Source organism: Bubalus kerabau, chromosome 19 (genome assembly GCF_029407905.1).
Source record: "Bubalus kerabau isolate K-KA32 ecotype Philippines breed swamp buffalo chromosome 19, PCC_UOA_SB_1v2, whole genome shotgun sequence".
Taxonomy (NCBI): domain Eukaryota; kingdom Metazoa; phylum Chordata; class Mammalia; order Artiodactyla; family Bovidae; genus Bubalus; species Bubalus kerabau.
The window spans coordinates 39,630,402-39,651,444 of NC_073642.1; the positions used below are offsets into that span (position 1 = coordinate 39,630,402).

The 21,043-nt window shown below is 39.5% G+C and overlaps 1 long non-coding RNA gene across 2 annotated transcripts in view; it reads right to left on the reverse strand.

Annotated features, from left to right (window-relative positions):
* The window catches only part of LOC129633817 (uncharacterized), a 96,350-nt gene extending 76,022 nt beyond the window's left edge, over nt 1-20,328 (reverse strand). Inside the window, exon 1 of one of the 2 annotated variants that reach the window (XR_008705315.1) lies at nt 19,942-20,327. This is a non-coding gene — a long non-coding RNA (uncharacterized LOC129633817). Of the gene's footprint in view, nt 1-19,941 lie in introns of both variants that reach the window. The other variant, XR_008705316.1, reaches the window with a different exon arrangement.
* Between the last annotated feature and the right edge of the window lie 715 nt (nt 20,329-21,043).

Consider the following 21,043-nt stretch of genomic DNA (forward strand, 5'->3'; position numbering starts at 1 on the left):
TGTATTTGACTCTTTGTGACCCCATGGACTATAGCCCATCAGGCTCCTCTGCCTGGGGGACTCCCCAGGCCAGAATACTGGAGTGGTTGCTATTTCCTTCTCCAGGGGATCTTCCTGACTCACGGATTGAACCCCAGTGTCTTAACATCTCCTGCATTGGCAGGTGGGCTTCTTTACCACTAGCTCCACCATAACAACAAAAGTAAAAAAGTTTTAAATGAGGTTCAGTTAAAGCAAACAGAAATCTAAATCATCGAAGGCAGTTCCCTATGTCTTTCCATCCCCATCTAGGACATGTGTCACTGGCCCAGAATAGATGAGATTTGGGGAGTTCTTCACATTGAAGAACATGTTTAGATTATAAAACAAGTTCATTCTACACTTCAGAGTATTGAAAAGCCTTTGCGGTAACATTCTCCTGGAAGCCGTGTCTTAGCCCTTGGGTTCTACTTAGATAGTTAATCCTTAGTGAGGGACATTCTGCTAAGAGCATTTCAGACATAAAAATACATTAGCATATTTTTCAGAATTTCAACTGAAATTACATCAGGTCACCTGATGCTTTTCTCTTTCCTAAAGGGTCTCCCTCTCTGCACTCAAGCAGGACAGACAGCAGGTCAACTACTCTAATTTCCTTCCATTCAGTAAGTGAAATTTCTATAGAAGAGTAAAGAAAGTTTTTATTTCTGTACCTACGTGGATTTGATTTCAGTTTCATGTCATTTAACTAGCCCAATATTGACCATGATATGGGAAATAGATGGGGAAACAGTGGAAACAGTGTCAGACTTTATTTTTCTGGGCTCCAAAATCACTACAGATGGTGACTGCAGCCATGAAATTAAAAGACGCTTACTCCTTGGAAGGAAAGTTATGACCAACTTAGATAGCATATTCAAAACCAGAGACTTTACTTTCCCAACAAAGGTTCATCTAGTCAAGGCTATGGTTTTTCCTGTGGTCATGTATGGATGTGAGAATTGGACTGTGAAGAAGGCTGAGCGCTGAAGAATTGATGCTTTTGAACTGTGGTGTTGGAGAAGACTCTTGAGAGTCCCTTGGACTGCAAGGAGATCCAACCAGTCCATCCTAAAGGAGATCAGCCCAGGGATTTCTTTGGAAGGAATGATGCTAAAGCTGAAACTCCAGTACTTTGGCTACCTCATGCGAAGAGTTGACTCATTGGAAAAGACTCTGATGCTGGGAGGGATTGGAGGCAGGAGGAGAAGGGGACATCAGAGGATGAGATGGCTGGATGGCATCGCTGACTCAATGGATGTGAATCTCAGTGAACTCCGGGAGTTGGTGATGGACAGGGAGGCCTGGCGTGCTTCGATTCATGGGGTCGCAAAGAGTCAGACACAACTGAGCGACTGATCTGATCTGATCTGATCTAGTTTAAATGCTATTTTGGCACTTTTTCCATGAGACAGCGATCTCCTGTACACTAGACTTCTTCATCATAAAAATCCTAACTATTTCCTAAGACTTTGATTTGAGTTCATATTTTGGAAATCTTAGTAAGGTTCTCATTTGTAAAAGGAAGATTTAAACTGTCTTAAAGATAGGAAGAGTATATTTAAGTACATAAAATTTTAGTAACAATTTTTTAACATTGAAACCACTCTGAAATATGTTTTATTAATGATAAGAGAAGTCAGGCTAAAATGTGTTGTGAAAACATTTTCAATGCAACATAGAAAGTATGTAGCTCCTATTGTCCACATATATGGGATGAATTTCATTTAACTTGAAACCACATGATTCTAAAAGTTATATAGTTAGAGTGGATAAAAATAAGTCAGGGATGTTTGTAAGCAAGCAAATAAGTGTATGATCTAAGAAGCAAATGCTAAAATTCAAAGCAAAGTCTCATTAGTTAAAATTTACTAAAAGCATTGTATTTTTTCTTGCAATAGTTGGAATAGATGTTACTTCTTGCCTTGAAAATTTTGTTTGGTGTATAGCCAGTAGGAATTTGCTGTATGACTCAGGGAGCTCAAACTGGTGCTCTGTGAAAACCTAGAAGTGTGGGATGGGGTGGGAGGTGGGAGGGAGGGCCACGAGGGAGGGGACATATGTCTGATTCATTGTGATGTATGGCAAAAACAAACACAGTATTGAAAAGTGATTATCCTTCAATTTAAAAAATTTTTTAAGTTTATTTGGTTTTTTAGTGGTTTCCCTTGAATAGTAGTGGTTTCTACACTATGACATGATAAATAAATCTTTAGTACTGCCTACTTATTTTCTACATTTCAAAAGAATCTCTTCTTTCTGTACTTTTTTTAATGAATTTTTATTTTTATCGATTTTTATTGGTTCAAGTGAGTAATGATTAATGAGTGCAATAATTTTTTTAGATTGAAACCCATTTGGAAACACATTTGAATTTACTGTATCTTATCTAACAAGCTGGACTCTGAGATAAATTGATATCATGTAGGAATTTCTTCAAAATAATCTGAGATGATGATGTACACCCAACAAGATCTGAAATGAGCTGATAATTATTGAAACTTTAAGAGTTTCTAAGGTTTAAGAGTGCTTGCAGTTCATTATACTATTCCTCTACTTGACAATGTTACACTTGAAAATTTTTATGACAAAAGTTTTAAAAAATTTTAAATGGATTATGAAATTCCTGTCAGGTTAACTCTCTTGATATTTTAGTACCTTCTTTCCAGTCACTGTGAGAGATACCGTCACCATTTATTGCCAAGAATTTTGAGTACTGATTTAACATGAAAAGTAACAAACATTTGGTGAGCTATTAATTTTATTATTTGTGATGATTTGGCTTTCCATCTCATCCCTCTGAGTCTCTCACTGCTGTTTAAAAAATGAATTCCCAGAACACTTCATCATGAGAGAGAGTCAGATATTTCAATTTTGTTACTATTTTAAAAGAAGAAAAGATACTTAAAAACTTGTTCAAGGTCACAAAGCAATTTGCTACAAAAATCAGCCTAGGAAACCAAAACTTCATGGTCCTGGAAATGAGTGCTAACCATTGGAGACTTCCTTAATTGAGACTAAACTAGAACTGTTGCTTTGATTGAGGCTAAATTAGATTACAGACAGTCCTGTACTTTTCCACGCTCTTCCCTGAGAGTCATTGGTAGTCATGCACTAATTCAAATGAGTCACCTCCAAATTTAAATCAAAAACGTGTTTGGCAGTAACTACAGGCTTTATGGATCCATGGAGAAACTTTCTGGCAGTGCTCTCCATCAGTCACAGCGTCATGACTCACATCAGTCATCATGAGTAAGGGCTGTCAATGTCACCAACACAGACCCTGGATGAATGATCAGTGTCACACACCCAGGGTAAGTTGCAGTAGTTAATCAGATTGATGTTGTCATCCATGAAAACAGTGCAGGTCTTACAATTCTATTTAGAGCACATAGAGAGTATTTCCTGTTCAAATAGCTATAATCCTTCTCAAATGAATAAGCAATCAAATATTTTTGAGTCTATAGATTAAGCTTTGACTGAAACATAAATATTTCAGGATTAGTACCAAGGTTACTTCATTCAAATAGATTTCCCAAGGGAACAAAATGCCAGTGTACTGCCCTGAAGGAAATGTTGAGATATAAAATGTGTTTATATATCCCTCCATTTGCCCTCCATTAGTGAACTATAGTACAGAATATATTAATTTAAATTCCATAAAGGCTAATAAATATCATGAAGTCATTTCAGACCTGGACCTTAAAAAGGGAAATAAAATGGTAACTGTTATTTCCAATTACATGAAGTGTTAGTTATTATTGCCATGTAAAAAATTATCACAAACTTAGAGGCTTATAACAGCACCCATTTACTAACTTACGGTTTTGTAGGTCAGGAGTCCAGCACAGCCTGACTGGGCTCTCTCCTCAGAATATCAAGATATAAGCCAAGCTGAGTTCTTGTATGAGAGATCTGGGGAAAAGCCAGTTTATCTTTGGAGAAGGCAAAATTCCTCCTATTGGGAAGTCCTCCTATGGAAGTCCTATTCCTTGCTTCTGATCAGCCAGGACCACTCTTAGCTCCTAGAGGTTGCCCACCTTCCTTGCCACGCAGTCTTCTTCATCTTCAATCAGAAACAGCAAGTCTGCTTATATCTGATATCTCTCATTTCCTTTTCTGTGACCAGCCAGAGAAAAATCTTTGCTTTAAAGAGTTTGTTTGATTAAAGTTGTCCCACCTGGATTATCTCTCAATCTCAGGGTCAGCTGATTTGGGGCATTAACTGTATCTGCAAAATTCCTTCACAGCAGCACCTAGATTACTGTTCAATTGAATAATTGGGATAAGGTGTGTGTTTACCAGGGGTCAGATCTTAAAGGCCGTCTAGAATTCTGCCTATCACAAATGGTATCACATACAATAAAATTGTACTATATCTCCTATATCTAAGTATTTCTTTTAAATTAGTCAAAATCTTCAAATTTCCTTTATACTTTGCATCTTAGTCCATGTGGACTATATGGACTGCTATAACAGAATATCATAGACTGGGCAGTTTATAAGCAGAAATTTATTTAACATAATTCTGGAGGCTGAGAAGTCCAAAATCAAGATAGATTCAGTGTAAGAACTCACTTCCTGGTTCATAGATAGCCATCTTCTTACTGTGTCCTCACATAGTAGAAGGAACAAAAAGGAGCGCTATGGGATTTTTTTTTTTTTTTTAATAAAGGCACTGATCCTATTCATGAGGGCTCTATTCTCATGATCTAATCAATTCCCAAAGGCCCCAACTCAACTATCACATTGAGTGTTAGGATTTAACAAATAAATTTTGGGAGGATGCAAATGTGCAGTCTATAGCATCTTGTTAGTACATGTACACCTTACAAGTCTAGGCATCAGGATTTTGATATGTTTTGTTTCTATTCTGGCTATTTTTAAAACACTTTAAGAAATTATTTTTTTGGCTGCACTTGGTCTTTGTTGCTTTGAGAGGGCTTTCTCTAGTTGCAGTGAGCAGGTCTACTGTTCATTGCAGTGCATGGGCTCGTCTCGTTGCTGGTGGCTTCTCTTGTTGCAGAGCCCAGGCTCTAGGCATAAGGGCTTCAGTGGTTGCAAGTCACAGGCTTCAGAGCATGGACTCAGTAGTTGTGGTGCATGCTCCATGGCCTGTGGAATCTTCCGGGACCAGAAATCAAACCTATATCCCCTGCATTAGCAGATGGATTCTTATTCACTGCACCACCAGGGAAGCCCATTCTAGCTGTTTTTAAAATTGTTTATTTTCAGTTGGTCATAGATAACAGTTTTTACCCCTGTAATATAGACTGAAGCTTCAGTTCATTTCAGTTCAGTCGCTCAGTCGTGTCCGACTCTTTGCGACCCCATGAATCGCAGCACACCAGGCCTCCCTGTCCATCACCATCTCCCAGAGTTCACTCAAACTCATGCCCATTGAGTCGGTGATGCCATCCAGCCATCTCATGCTCTGTTGTCGCCTTTTCCTCCTGCCCCCAATCCCTCCCAGCATCAGAGTCTTTTCCAATGAGTCAACTCTTTGCATGAGGTGGCCAAAGTACTGAAGCTTTAGCAATGCACTATTTTGCCCATGTACTGATATATCTAGGCTAAAGCATGTACTCTTATTTGCCAGCCCAGTGACTTTCTAATCAATTTTGCAGATTGTCAGTATGACTGCTTATGACAAATGGCACTTATATATAGATGCAGAAAAGAATATAATTTAACTACTAAATTTGTACACTGAGTAATTTGTTGTTGTTGAATGGCTAAGTCGTGCCCAACTCCTAAGACCCCATGGACTGTAACACACCAGGCTCCTCTGTCCATGCGATTTTTCAAGCACGAATACTGGAATGCATTGCCATTTCCTTCTCCAGGGGATCTTCCCCACCCAGGGATTGAACCCACGTCTCCTATACTGGCAGGTGGATTCTTTACTGCTGAGCCACCAGGGAAGCCCCACATTGAGTACTTTCTGTAGCTAAAAGCAATGGTAATGGTTCTCCATCTGTCTTCATATTAATCTTTTGGGTTTTGTAGGAATTTATAGTTTACTACTCAAATGGAATAAAAGTCCAGCACCTTCTGACTGGTCTATCAGGAAAAGCATTATCATTTTTCTCACTAATTCTGGCAAGGATTGATTTTTTTTCTGAAAAAAATACCAGGTAAGCTCAAGGTCTATCATGATTCAAAGATCCTTTGCTTGTTTAGTAACTTGCCTAAACTAAATCTGTTGAATATGTCTCAGTTGTGGTATGTCACTGCCGATGTCTAAACTTGGGGAGATTTTCAAATTCTGGTTTTAATTTTTAAGGTTGGCTTGCTAGTGATTGGCCTTGTATCTGCATAGATTGTGACCAACCAGATATTGGTCATAGGTTGTACTCAAACACTTTAATCCAAGAAATACTTTCAACCTCTGCCCAAGGGTCTGTGTGCAAGTTGGGGAGCATATTAAAAGCTCAGCAGTTTTCAGGTGTGCTCCAGGTTTTCCTAACATCAGACTGTCTTGATTGTCATCTGTGGATGAACATATAAAAAGTCTGGATTCTGTTCAGTCTTTCATGAACATTTATGCAGACTTCCAGTTAGCCAGGGATATGAGGAAAGTTATCAAGCCCATGGTAGCCTCTTGCTAAAACCAGAATGGCAACCTCAGTCTAGCCAGGCCGCTGATCCAGTGACTCGCTATCAAGTTCACTACTTTTACTGACAACACTGCTGAGTACAGGTTTTTCACCTTCCATTCCAAATAAAAAAAGACCCATCCAAAAGTGAAGTTTCCGGTTTTCCTAGCCTGCCCCACCCTGGTACAATAATTGCATTATCCAACTGGGAAGCAAGGGGAATAGCCCTAGGCAAGAATGTCACTACTTCCTACTGAACTCTCCTGAAGTTCAGTCATTTTTCATGAATTAACACTTCTCACTGTTGCACACCTTTGGTAGATTTCCAGAGCCCTGAAATGGTTGTTTTTGACAAAATGTCTAGTTGACTTTTTAGTTGCTTCTTGAGGAAAGAATTTGCTGACCTCCTCATGTTGCCATAGCAAAATGTTCACTCTCAGGCCTGACTTTTTGATCTAAGGTCAAGGGCTATCTTATCTCCATATCAGTTTTAAGCAAAGTACTGACATGTTTATGGTTTGTCTTCATTAAATGCGATTCTGCAAGGAAGCAATTTTCAGTTTCATTACCCAGTTGAATGAGAACAACTCAGTGGCAAAAACAAGTACCAATTAACTAAATGAAAAGTTCAAGCTGTGAATTTATCTTCAGGGCAAACTGTAATAATGTGAAGGACAGCAATAGGAAGCAAAGTATACAAGTAACACAAAATAAACATTCTGGAAGTTGAACCTGCCTATATTATTCATTATAAATTATGGACAGATGGATTGATTTTATAGATAATATGCATAATAAACAAGTTCATTTATAATATGCAAGAATATAATTTATTTAGACTATAGCTTGGACTTAATGTAGGTCATTGAATTGAAATATTTTAATCTCAAATAGGGCTTCCCTGGTGGCTCAGGTAAAAATCTGCCTGCAATGCAGGAGACCTGAGTTCAATCCCTTGATTGAAAAGATCCCCAGAGGAGGGCATGGCAACCCACTCCAGTATTCTTGCCTGGAGAATCCCATGGACAGAGGAGCCTGGCTGTCTATAGTCCATAGGGTCGCAAAGAGTTGGACACAACTGAGTGACTAAGCACAGCACAATCTTAAATAGATATGGTAATTTTATCTATAAAATATTTATCAAATTTAATTATATAACTTGAGAGGATAACATGTTTAAGAATAGTTTTCTTAAACATATCTGCCATGCATTTACCATAATAAAAATGCTGCCTGGTAAAAAGCAGACAAATTTATATGGTTGTCAAGAAAAAGATTTTTAACTGAATATAATAAATCAATCAAAAAATTGAAAACAGTTAAAAGTTGGGGGGGAAATGCAATTTTTAAAGTGTATTACTAACAAAATATTGCCAAATATGTGGGAAAACACAGGAACTCTCTATATGCTAGTGGGAGAATAAATTACTACTGCCACTTTGGAGAACAATTCAGCATTACCTAATGAAGTTTTTAAAAGCACAATTATACAACCCAGTAATTCCATTTGTTCCAAAGAGACATATTCAAGGAAAGGTCAATTAAAATGTAGGCACTATATCGAAAGGTATGAAAACAAATAGATTTTCAACATATCAACATGTAGTATGTTACCATGTATATAATTTTTAAGTTATTCATGCATAAACATAAGAAGTTAAGATTTAATATGAGAAAATGAAAGAACACATTCCAAATTCAAAATAGAGGTTGACTCTGGAGAGGAAATGAGGAGAATATAGTGCTGGGAAGGAGTAGAAAGGTGACTTCATATCTCTCAGTAAAGATTATGAATTTGAAAAACAAAGGGAAATATTAATCTTGTTAATCTTTACTGATAATACAAAAGTGTGAGTTATATTTTACACTATATATTTCTAATTTGTAAAATAAGTAACGGTTAAAAAAGGGGGGGATAATATCAATACAAATGGGGCTATAAAACATAATTATTTAGTGTACCCATCCAAATTACCAACTAATAGTAGCAACTAATACATTTCCAAAGTATTGCTGTAAGGAATATGGCTGAGTGATTGAATATTCAATAAATTCATTCAGAAAGAATGAGGAGATGGAGCCAAAGCAAAAACAACACCCAGTTGTGGATGTGACTGGTGATGGAAGTAAAGTCCAATGCTGTAAAGAACACTATTGCATAGGAACCTAGAATGTGAGGTCCCTGAATCAAGGCAAATTGGAAATGGTCAAACAGGAGATGACAAGGGTGAATGAAGACATTTTAGGAATCAGCTAACTAAAATGAGGTGGAATGGGTGAATTTAACTCAGACGACCACCATATGTACTACCGTGGGCAAGAATCCTTTAAAAGAAATGGAGTAGCCATCAAGTCAACAAAAGAATCCAAAATGCAGTACTCAGATGCAATCTCAAAAATGACAGAATGATTTCTGTTCATTTCTGAGGCAAACTATTCAATATCACAGTAATCTGAGTCTATGCCCCCACCAATAACGCTGAGGAAGCTGAAGTTGAATGGTTCTATTAAGACCTATAAGACCTTTTAGAACTAACACCCAAAAAAAAGATGTCTTTTTCATTATAGGGGACTGGAATGCAAAAGTAGAAAGTCAAGAAATATCTGGAGTAACAGGTAAATTTGGCCTTGGAGTACAGAATGAAGCAGGGCAAAGGTTAATAGAGTTTTGCCAAGAGAATGCACTGGTCATAGCAAACACCGTCTTCCAACAACACAAGAGAAGACCCTTCACATGGACATCACCAGATGGTCAATACTGAAATCAGACTGATTATATTCTTTGCAGCCAAAGATGAAGAAGCTCTATATAGTCAGTAAAAACAAGACCAGGAGCTGACTGTGGCTCAGATCATGAACTCCTTATTGCCAAATTCAGACTTAAATTGAAGAAAGTAGGGAAAACCACTAGACGATTCAGGTATGACCTAAATCAAATCCCTTATGACTATACAGTGGAAATGACAAATAGATTCAAGGGATTAGATTTGATACAGAGAGTACCTGAAGAACTATGAACGGAGGTTCTTGACATTGTACATAAGGCAGTGATCAAGACCATCCCCAAGAAAAAGAAATACAAAAAGGCTAAATGGTTGTTTGAGGAGACCTTACAAACAGCTATGAAAAGAAGAGAAATGAAAGGCAAAGGAAAAAAGGAAAGATATACCCATATGAATGCAGAGTTCCCAACAATAGCAAGGAGAGACAAGAAAGCCTTCCCCAGTGATCAGTGCAAAGAAATAGAGGAAAACAATAGAATGTGAAAGACTAGAGATCTCTTCAAGAAAATTAGAGATACCAAGAGAACATTTCATGCAAAGATGGGCACAATAAAGGACAGAAATGCTATGGACCTAACAGAAGCAGAAGATACTAAGAAGAGGTGGCAACTATACACAGAACTATAAAAAAAAAAAACCTTCATGACCCAGATAATCATGATGGTGTGATCATTCCCCTAGAGCCAGACATCCTGGAATGCAAAGTTAAGTGGGCCTTAGGAAGCATCACTACAAACAAAGCTAGTGGAGGTGATGGAATTCCAGTTGAGCTATTTCAAATCCTTAAAGATGACACTGTGAAAGTGCTGCACTCAATACGCCAGCAAATTTGGAAAACTCACCATTGGCTACGGGACTGGAAAAGGTCAGTTTTCATTCCAATCCCAAAGAAAGACAATGCCAAAGAAGGCTCAAACTACCATACAATTGCACTTGTCTCACATGCTAACAAAGTAATACTCAAAACTCTCCAAGCCAGGCTTCAACAGTATGTGAACTGAGAACTTCCAGATATTCAAGCTGGATTTAGAAAAGCCAGAGGAACCAGAGATCAAATTGCCAACATTCATTGGATCATGGAAAAAGCAAGAGAGTTCCAGAAAAACATCTACATCTGCTTTATTGACTAGGCCAAAGCATTTGACTGTGTGGATCACAACAAACTGTGGAAAAGTCTTCAAGAGATGGGACTACCAGACCACCTTACCCTCCTCCTAAGAAATCTGTATGCAGGCAAGAAGCAACAGTTAGAACTAGACATGGAACAACACACTGGTTCCAAATAGAAGAAGGAGTACGTCACGACGGTATACTGTCACCCTGCTTATTTAACTTATGCACATGGACTGCAGGACTCCAGGCCTCCTTGTCCATCACCAACTCCCAGAGTTTACTCAAACTCATGTCCACTGAGTTGCTGCTGCCCTCCAACCATCTCATCCTCTGTCGTTGCCTTCCCCTTTCACCTGAACACAGAGTACATCATGAGAAATGCTGGACTGACTGAAGCACAAGCCGGAATCAAGATTGCCAGGAGAAATATCAATAACCTCAGATATGCAGATGACACCACCCTTTTGGCAGAAAGCAAACAAGAACTAAAGAGCCTCTTGATGAAAGTGAAAGAGAAGAGTGAAAAAGTTGGCTTAAAACTCAACATTCAGAAAACTAAGATCAAGGCATCTGGTCCCATCACTTCATGGAAAATAGGTGGGAAAACAGTGACAGACTTTACTTTGGGCTCCAAAATCACTGCAGATGGTGACTGCAGCCATGAAATTAAAAGATAGTTTAATGCTCCTTAGAAGAAAAGGTATGACCAACCTAGACAGCATATTAAAAAGCAGAAACATTACTTTGCCAACAAAGGTCCATCTAGTCCAAGCTATGGTTTTTCCAGTAGTCATGTATGGATATGAGAGTTGGACTTTAAAGAAAGCTGAGCACCGAAGAATTGATGTTTTTGAACTGTGGTGTTGGAGAAGACTCTTGAGAGTCCCTTGGACAGCAAGGAGATCCACCCTTGCTGTCCACCCTAGGAAATCTGTCCACCCTAAAGGAAATCAGTCCTGAATATTCATTGGAAGGATCGATGCTGAAGCGGAAACTCCAATACTTTGGCCACCTGATGTGAAGAACTGACTCATTTGAAAAGACTCTGATGCTGGGAAAGATTGCAGGTGAGAGGAGAAGGGAACGACAAAGGATGAGATGGTTGGATGGTAGCAGCAACTCAATGGACATGAGTTTGAGTAAACTCTGGGAGTTGGTGATGGACAAGGAGGCCTGGAGTCCTGCAGTCCATGGTGTCACAAGGAGTCTGAGAGACTGAACTGAACTGAACTGATATGATACAAGGCACTTTCACAGAGAACCAGTTAAAGCTTGACATTTTTTTATCTTTTAAAAATATAAACCTTTACAAGAGTCTATATGAGTTATGGATTTCTTATTCCTCTAAATATATCAAAGTGAAATATCACACTAGAGCTAGCATCTTTTTTGGCTGATAATTTGCCTCTAGAGCTCACACCTCATGAAAGCCTAACACCTTACCTTAATTCCTATTCCATAGCAGTATTATAATCCAGAAAAAAAATTTTTTTGTTCAAAGAATTAAAAGAGCAATTTAAACATTTTCTTCAGATTAAATAATAGCTATTTGGTTATAAAGCTTGATTTTTTTAACCTGATCTAGGAGTCAGGATACTACTAGTCATGATACCACTCTAATGTCAGAAAGCAGAGTTCCAAAAGTAACTCTTGACAAGAGTGAAAGAGGAGAGAGAAAAAGCTGGCTTGAAACTCAACATACAAAAAACTAAGACCATGGTAACCAGTCCCATGGCTTCATGTCAAAATAGAAGGGGAAAAAGTGGAAACAGTAACAGATTTTTTTCCCCCTTGGGCTCCAAAATCACTGTGGATGGTGACTGCAGGCATGAAATTAAAAGAAGCTTGCTCCTTGGAAGGAAAGCTATGACAAACCTAGACAGTATATTAAAAAGCAGAGACATAACTTTGTGGGAAAAGGGCTACCTAGTTTAAGCTATGGTTTTCCCAATAGTCATGTACAGATGTGAGAGTTGGACCATAAAGAAGGCTGAGTACCAAAGAATTGATACATTCAAAATGGAATGCTGAAGAAAACTCCTGAGAGTCTCTTGGAGTTCCAGGAGATCAAACCAGTCAGTCCTAAAGGAAATCAACCCTCAATATTCATTGGAAGGACTGAATCTGAAGCTCCAATGCTTTGGCCACCTGATGTGTAGAAGCAACTCATTGGAACAGGTCTTGATGCTGGGAAAGATTGAAGGCAAAAGGAGAAGAGGGCAGCAGAGGATGAGACAGTTACACAGCACTACTGATTCAATGGACATGAATTTGAGCTAACTCTGGGAGCTACTGAAGAACAGGGTAGCCTGGTGTGCTGCAGGGGTCTATGAGGTCTATGGGGTCTCGAAGAGCTGGACATGACTTAGCAACTGAACAGCAAGAAGTCAGGATACTTATGTCATTGCTCTGAATTTCTATTTTGGAAACTTGAGTAAGTTGGGGCCTTATCAGTAGAAGGAGAGTGGAGGGGTGGACAGGTAATTTTAATTCCCTTCCATAAATAAACATAAGCACTGTTCCCTGGGCAAGTCACTTACCATGGCTGTCCCTCAATGTCCTTATCTTTAAAATACTAAATAACCTACCCAGAGGGATTAGTAAAAATTAAGAGCGATAAATACATATAAAGTGCTTGGAACAGTTTGGCAGGTTACAAATATTCAGTAAGTGTTAATTATGATTATTATCATCATCACTATTTTCAATATCATCTGTAAGACTTAACTCAAAAGTCTAGTTTTATTAAAAAAATATTTGAAACATTTTATTTATTGCATTTTTCAACAAATTCATCTCACTGCTTTAAACTTGATATTTTTATTTTGATCAATAATACACATTCAACAAATAAAATAAGATAGCAATTTTTAAAAATTATGTAATTTCTTCCTCTGTAGAAAATAAAGCAGAACATAAATATTTAAATACATTGAGTGTGAATTTGAGTGTTTTATTATTATATTTCTAATAAGCATCTAAACTTACAGGCTTCCCTGGTGGCTCAGATGGTAAAGAATCTGCCTGCAATGCATGAGACCCAGGTTCGATCCCTGGGTCAGGAAGATGCCCTAGAGAAGGAAATGGCAACCCATTCCAGTATTCTTGCCTGGGAAAGCCCATGGACTGAAGAGCCTAGCAGGCTACAGTCCATAGGGTCTCAAAAAAGTCAGATATGACCAAGACACTAAACAACAAAACAACAATCTAAGGTTATAAGTAAACACACAATAAAATTTATGACACCCTTAAGTAGTTAGTTTTGTGTTCCTTACCCACTGGCCCCACTTCCATTATTATAACTCTCCTCATGTTACTTCCTATAAAGAAACAAATAATACTATGGAGAACAGTGTGGAGATTCCTTAAAAAACTGGAAATAGAACTGCCATATGACCCAGCAATCCCTCTGCTGGGCATACACACCAAGGAAACAGGAATCGAAAGAGACACATGTACCCCATTGTTCATCGCAGCACTATTTATAATAGCCAGGACATGGAAGCAACCTAGATGTCCATCAGCAGATGAATGGATAAGAAAGCTGTGGTATGTATACATGATGGAATATTACTCGGCCATTAAAAAGAATACATATGAATCAGTTCTAATGAGGTGGATGAAACTGGAGCCTATTATACAGAGTGAAGTAAGCCAGAAAGAAAAACACCAATACAGTATACTAACACATATATATGGAATTTAGAAAGAAGGTAACGATAACCCTGTATGCGAGACAGCAAAAGAGACACAGATGTGTAGAACAGTCTTTTGGACTCTGTGGGGGAGGATGAGGGTGGGAATGATATGGGAGAATGGCATTGAAACATGTAAAATATCATATGTGAAATGAATCGCCAGTCCAGGTTTGATGCATGGTACAGGGTACTCGGGGCTGGTGCACCAGGATGGCCCAGAGGGATGGGATGGGGAGGGAGGTGGGAGTGGGGTTCAGGATGGGGAACACATGCACACGCATGGCAGATTCAAGTCAATGCATGGCAAAACCAATACAATATTGTAAAGTAAAATAAATAAATTAATTAAAAAAAACTCCCCAAAGTAAAATAAATAAATAAAAGTTTAAAAAAAAGAAAGAAATAATAGCTAAATAAAGGGATGATATTCTTGAAAGAACATTCAGTATGACCAAGTACAAGGGCCAGATTCTTTCAACACGATTAATGAAGGACTATAATCCATCTCCATATTGTACAGTGTATGCTGATGATAATCTATATCAATAGTTTTATTTTACTTAGGCTCATTTGTTTGCATGACAGAGGCATTTACTACACATTGTTTATTAAATGCTCACCCACATTTCAGTGCCCACCCTGTACTTTGGTGGTGGCATTGCAGTTCTGGCCAACAGACTGTCCATCTAAATAATGTGTGCACATCCTAGACTGAAGCGTTTAAAAGCCAACATATAAAGCTTTTGCTCTCCCTTCACCTGCTGCAATAGTGGAATCTACTTATTGAGAAGCCAAGGCCACAAGATTTAAACAGCCTAGATTTCTAAGTCTGCCCTTAGAAGGGAGCCACCCCATATAAAGGCAGACTAGGTGAAAGAGAAATTTTTATGTCTTAAGCCACAAAGTTTCAGTTTTGTTTATTTTTAAGCATAGTCTCAATGTATAAACTTAAGATAGCACAAAAAGAGATTCATAGTAAAGACATATACAGATTGAAATTATAAATGGAAAGTGGTCACTCTTAGAAGATATCAAAATAATTTCATAAATGGTCTAGAAGGGCGGCTTAGGGGGACAACAATGAACAAAAATGTTGAGAGTCACTGGTTTAGACCAGAGATTCTCTTCTGGGGTCAGTGCCATTGTTTTGGGGTGTATTTGAAAATGTATGGGAGTGTTTTTGTCACACTGACAGGGTCATGTCCCTGGTGTTTAAATGACAGGCTAAGACAGTGAAGCATCCTGTAATGTGTGAGATATCCCCTACATGAGAAGAGCCAAGAGCTGTCTCAGAAATTTCAAGGAAACATTGCTGTGAATCAGACATCATACCTTTGTGCCTTCTTTGCCCTCGTAAATGAGGTTATATATTTTGCAATAGACAATGCAGCTCAGAAAGGGCTACTGCCCATCAGAGCAAGAGACCCTAATGTGAAGGGCGTCCTCAGTTGTGTTCACAATGTATGGAAAGGCGCTGCAATGGAATGTTCAACTTATGTTCCCAGTGTCTCCTGAGTTTAATCCAGCTCAAAAAATATTTATTGATCATCTACCCTGTAGTATACACTAAAGCAGCTGTGTATGACAGCAATGTGGGCGTAAGTAGTTGTGCAGATGCAAATTTTGGCTTCTATCCATGCCTTAACACAGTCCCAGAATGGAGCTCTGATAATGATAGTAATGATAATAATAATAATACCTATTTACTATTTGCCAGACCCTGTGCTAAGAGTAACCCTCATAACTAATAAGACAGATACTGTGATTATGATCTCCCTTATAACCAAAGGTTATTTTTTTTATAATTTATGTTTTTTCCACCCCAGGTATCAATATAAAATACATAGATTTCCGCCTTGCATAAATGTAACCAAGCAGGACCCTATGGGCCTTCCCAGGACAGAGCTTCTCCGCACATCCTGTGCTTTAGCTGCTCACTAAAGTACCCAGATAATAGTACTCGATGCAAATTTTCCTGGGCAGTTTTTCAAGTATGCATATGCCCCACCAAATGGAATATGTTAACTACTTGGTGACCATAAGCACAGAGCCCCAAGCCTCCTGGAGTCTATGAAGGAATAAAGTTAACCCCTGTGACCTCACCCTGTTCCCTCATCATCAGCCAGTCAGAGAACTGTGCAAAATCTGACCACTTACTTTGTGATCCCTCCCCTCCCCTGGCTGTCAAATGCTTAGCCAACACCTTCGGGAAGCTCAAGATTTTTTAGGGCATAACCAACCTCATCTGGGAGAAGGCAGTGGCACTCCACTCCAGTACTCTTGCCTGGAAAATCCCATGGATGGAGGAGCCTGGTGGGCTGCAGTCCATGGGGTCACGACTGAGTGACTTCCCTTTCACTTTTCACTTTCACGCATTGGAGAAGGAAATGGCAACCCACTCCAGTGTTCTTGCCTGGAGAATCCCAGGGACAGAGCAGCCTAGTGGGCTGCCGTCTATGGGGTCGCACAGAGTCGGACACGACTGAAGCGACTTAGCAGCAGCAGCAACCTCATCTACCTGCATGGCCTTACAATGACCCTTCAGATCAGATCAGATCAGATCAGTCGCTCAGTCGTGTCCGATTCTTTGCGACCCCATGAATCGCAGCACGCCAGGCCTCCCTGTCCATTGTACAGGAGACAGGGATCAAGACCATTCACATAGAAAAGAAATGCAAAACAGAAAAATGGCTGTCTGGGGAGGCCTTAAAAATAGCTGTGAAAAGAAGAGAAGCAAAAAGCAAAGGAGAAAAGGAAAGATATAAACATCTGAATGCAGAGTTCCAAACAATAGCAAGGAGAGATAAGAAACCCTTCTTCAGCGATCAATGCAAAGAAATAGAGGTAAACAACAGAATGGGAAAGACTAGGGATCTCTTCAAGAAAATCAGAGATACCAAGAGAACATTTCATGCAAAGATGGGCTTGATAAAGGACAGAAATGGTATGGACCTAACAGAAGCAGAAGATATTAAGAAGAGATGGCAAGAATACACAGAAGAACTGTACAAAAAAGATCTTCACGACCCAGATAACACGATGGTGTGATCACTGACCTAGAGCCAGACATCCTGGAATGTGAAGTCAAGTGGGCCTTAGAAAGCATCATTATGAACAAAGCTAGTGGAGGTAATGGAATACCAGTTGAGCTATTCCAAATTCTGAAAGATGATGCTGTGAAAGTGCTGCACTCAATATGCCAGCAAATTTGGAAAAGTCAGCAGTGGCCACAGGACTGGTAAAGGTCAGTTTTCATTCCAATCCCAAAGAAAGGCAATGCCAAAGAATGCTTAGACTACTGCACAATTGCACTCATCTCACACGCTAGTAAAGTAATGCTCAAAATTCTCCAAGCCAGGCTCCAGCAGTATGTGAACCGTGAACTTCCTGGTGTTCAAACTGGTTTTAGAAAAGGCGGAGGAACCAGAGATCAAATTGCCAACATCCGCTGGATCATGAAAAAGCAAGAGAGTTCCAGAAAAACATCTATTTCTGCTTTATTGACTATGCCAAAGCCTTTGACTGTGTGGATCACAATAAACTGTGGAAAATTCTGAGATGGGAATACCAGACCACCTGATCTGCCTCTTGAGAAATCTGTATGCAGGTCAGGAAGCAACAGTTAGAACTGGACATGGAACAACAGACTGGTTCCAAATAGGAAAAGGAGATCGTCAAGGCTGTATATTGTCACCCTGTTTATTTAACTTATATGCAGAGTACATCATGAGAAACGCTGGACTGAAAGAAACACAAACTGGAATCAAGATTGCCGGGAGAAATATCAATAACCTCAGATATGCAGATGACACCACCCTTATAGCAGAAAGTGAAGAGGAACTCAAAAGCCTCTTGATGAAAGTGAAAGTGAAAAAGTTGGCTTAAAGCTCAACATTCAGAAAACGAAGATCATGGCATCTGGTCCCACCACTTCATGGGAAATAGATGGGGAAACAGTGGAAACAGTGTCAGACTTTATTTTTCTGGGCTCCAAAATCACTACAGATGGTGACTGCAGCCATGAAATTAAAAGACGCTTACTCCTTGGAAGGAAAGTTATGACCAACCTAGATAGCATATTCAAAAGCAGAGACATTACTTTGCCAACAAGGTTCATCTAGTCAAGGCTATGGTTTTTCCAGTGGTCATGTATGGATGTGCGAGTTGGACTGTGAAGAAGGCTGAGCACCAAAGAATTGATGCTTTTGAACTGTGGTGTTGGAGAAGGCTCTTGGGAGTCCCTTGGACTGCAAGGAGATCCAACCAGTCCATTCTAAAGGAGATAAGCCCTGGGATTTCTTTGGAAGGAATGATGCTAAAGCTGAAACTCCAGTACTTTGGCTACCTCATGCGAAGAGTTGACTCATTGGAAAAGACTCTGATGCTGGGAGGGATTGGGGGCAGGAGGAGAAGGGGACGACAAAGGATGAGACGGCTGGATGGCATCACTGACTCCATGGACGTGAGTCTGAGTGAACTCCGGGAGTTGGTGATGGACAGGAAGGCCTGGCATGCTGCGATACTCTGCTCCAAACCCCAATGTTTCCATTTGTTTCACCTCACTGCATGTCAGCATTCAAACGTGTGTTAACACAAGTAAGGAAACTGCAGCTTAAAGAGGCGAACTAAATTTCTCAATGTGACTCAATATATTATTAACAAACCTGGCATGTGACATTTTGGGGCTCCAAAATCACTGCAGATGGTGACTGCAGCCATGAAATTAAAATACAGTTGCTCCTTAAAAGAAAAGGTATGACCAACCTAGACAGCATATTAAAAAGCAGAGATATTACTTTGCCAACAAAGGTCCATCTAGTCAAGGCTATGGTTTTTCCACTAGTCATGTATGGATATGAGAGCTGGACTATAAAGAAAGCTGAGAGCCGAAGAACTGATGCTTTTGAACTGTGGTGTTGGAGAAGACTCTTGAGAGTCCCTTGGACAGCAAGGAGATCCAATCAGTCCATCTTAAAGGAAATCAGTCCTGAATATTCACTGGAAGGACTGATGCTGAAGCTGAAACTCCAATACTTTGGCCACCTGATGTGAAGACCTGAGTCATTTGAAAAGACCCTGATGATGGGAAAGATTGAAGGTGGGAAGAGAAGGGGACGACAGAGGATGAGATGGTTGGATGGCAGCAGTGACTCAATGGACCTGAGTTTGAGTGAACTCTGGGAGATGGTGATGGACAGGGAGACCTGGTGTGCTGCATGGGGTCGCAAAGAGTCAGACATGACTGAGAGACTGAACTGAACTGAAGTGGGATGTGAATCCAGGCACTCTGAATCTACAGATTAGATCTTATCTGCCACTGTATATTATCTCCCAATTCACTTACAATTTCTGGTACTGTTTCTTCATCTAAAAAAATGGGAATAGAAAATCTCCTTTCTGCTATCATGAGAATGAAAGAAGGTGTTGTTGTTTTAATGATAGAAAAAGGCTGTAGAAATCATCTAATAGAATAGACAGTCACTAACTTATCTTCATTATTATCTGGTATTATTCTCTTTATCACTGATTCCACCACTCCTTGAAATTTCATATATTTGATGCTTTAAGCTACACAGTTTAAAATTCACTCATATCTTATTTTGTCTTAATGGCTGTTTCCTACACATTACAGCCTTCTTTTCCTACATGGTTAACTAACATTTATGGATGAAAACAGTTACTTGTACAGTACATATCCCACTTAATTTAGCAATTCTCAGTTGAACTTACCTTCAATTCACTTCTCGGTGGTTTTCTGATTGGTTGTAAGATCCCTCTGAGTTCTCCTTGATTTGCTGACTCACCTTCCACTACCAACAAGCTATCACACTCAATCTTTCCATTTCAATGGCTGTCTTAAGGTCTAAAGTTGTGGAGCAGAAAGGACAGCAAACCCACCAGTGAACACAATTCCTGACCTCAGTGGATCTCAACTAGGCGTAGCTTTTGGGCCAAAGCTCATTTCCTCTTCTCAGGAGTAAAGTCCAGAACAGCAACCTCCAGCACCCAGGACCCAAAGGTCTCTATCCCAGGATTCCCCTGCCAGCCTTGGTAAACCTCATGATATCCCACGAGATCAGGCTTCCTCTGAGAAGAGAGGTTGCAGCTGAAACAACTCAGGCAGTTCATTGAGCTGCCCCTGGCCCTCAGGCCATCCCAGCCCATTCTCTTGTTCTCCATCAGGACCCACACATCCTACATACAGACACCTGAAATCACAGAGCACATCTCGTGGACTCCACCTGTACCTGGTTAGCTTCCGTAAAAAACCCACACTCCACAAACTGGACCATGCCCCTGCCAGGCCAATGGATATTCTCTGTGGTGGTCAAAAGAAAAACATTCATACCAAAAGCAGTTTTGGTAATAAAGATACATTTGATTTCTATTTTCCCAACTCTACTTCTGTCAACAGTTTCCAAACTCTAGATGATGCAAAAAGGGAAGTAAAGTATTAAATCTCTAACCATTTCCCCCCAAATCCACATCTAACTAGAAAACTTTTTGTTTCTATGCTTGTGGCTCAAAATACCTATTTTAAATATTCATATTTCTACTTTAGTAGCTGCTATATAATAAATGTAGTAAGTCTCTCTTATGGTTATTTAGGAATCTGGTTTCTCACTAAACTAAGAAATGACTTAGCATCTTCTATAGTTTCTGATACACAACTTGTGTTTTGGTTTCCGGTTTTTTTCCTTTTTTGTCCTTGCCACAGGGCTTGTGGGATTTTAGCTCCCAACAAAGGATGGAATGCATGCCCTCCACAGTGAAAGCGCAGACTCCTAACCAATGGACCACCAGGAAATTTCCACAATAGGTGTTTGTTATT